Source organism: Protopterus annectens, chromosome 9.part0 (assembly GCF_019279795.1).
Source record: "Protopterus annectens isolate FY-2018-M chromosome 9.part0, PAN1.0, whole genome shotgun sequence".
Classification (NCBI taxonomy): domain Eukaryota; kingdom Metazoa; phylum Chordata; order Ceratodontiformes; family Protopteridae; genus Protopterus; species Protopterus annectens.
Window position 1 is genome coordinate 44,346,422 of NC_056743.1, and position 1,187 is coordinate 44,347,608.

The window sequence follows — 1,187 nt, forward strand, 5'->3', positions numbered from 1 at the left end:
AGCTGTACTGCAAGCAGAGTTGACTGCAAAGTTTTGGGGGGAGGCGTGCACCTTAAATGTTGTAGTTATATTATGCCAGACTTGCATATCCATTGAGTGCACAGATATTCAGAAAGTAGGGTTCAATGACAAACTACATTGGAATCACTCTCATGTGTTTTGCTTCTGTAAGTACATCTGACTAATGTGATTTTCTAAGGTGTCAGAAAATGGTAATTAAAACAGGTAAGTAAATGAATTTAACTGAACCCTAAAAGTCAGTACTTATCGGCAAAGTGTATCAGCAAACCAAGGGAGTACTGTCTGACAATTCTGGGAATACAAAATCAGGTGAGATGCTATTGTCATTGCCACATAAATGCTGCTTTCTGATCCTGACAGACAATGCTCTTACAAAATATGTTCGAAATACAGACTTAATCCTTATTACCTTCATTTCATTTTATCTTGGGTTTAGTCTTTCTCTTCACCACTGGAAGCTATGAAGACGTCTTTCATTACTCACCCGTTTGCTTGTCTTGAAACTTTTTGGGGTGTTCCTGCCCGTTATTTCAAATTACAGGCATGAACTGCCTTTTATGTTTTTGATCAAAAGTTCTCACACTATGCATTTCTCTTTGTGTTTTTGAGCAATTTGTTATTTGTCCCAGGAGCAGAGAGATATATACTCAATGGCCTTCCTCTTTATCTATTTTCCACTGTCTCTTTTTCTTATAATCAGTAGCAGCATTGTAATAACATATATTCTTGTATGCATTATGTACCACACATGTACCACAGTTTCCAGATGTTTCATGATTGCATGTACTACCTTCAACCCACTGTGTAACACATGTACCACTGTTTCATGGTTGCATGTACTACCTCCAACCCACTGTGTAACACATGTACCACAGTTTCCAGATGTTTGATGGTTGTATGTACTACCTCCAACCACAACAGTAAATCTCCACTTATAAGGGAGGAAAACCATTCAAAACTCCACTAGTCCCAACTGACTGTCTATCACCCCAATTTCAAATTAACACAGACTTCTGGTTGTACAGACATATGCCATACCTCAGGGGTAGTAGTCACATCTGATATTAAAAGTTTAGAATTTATGACCCAAGGATAAAGATATACTCAGTGAAACATAAGAGAACAACATATTCGTGTCAGATTCTGATGCCATACTTACATACATA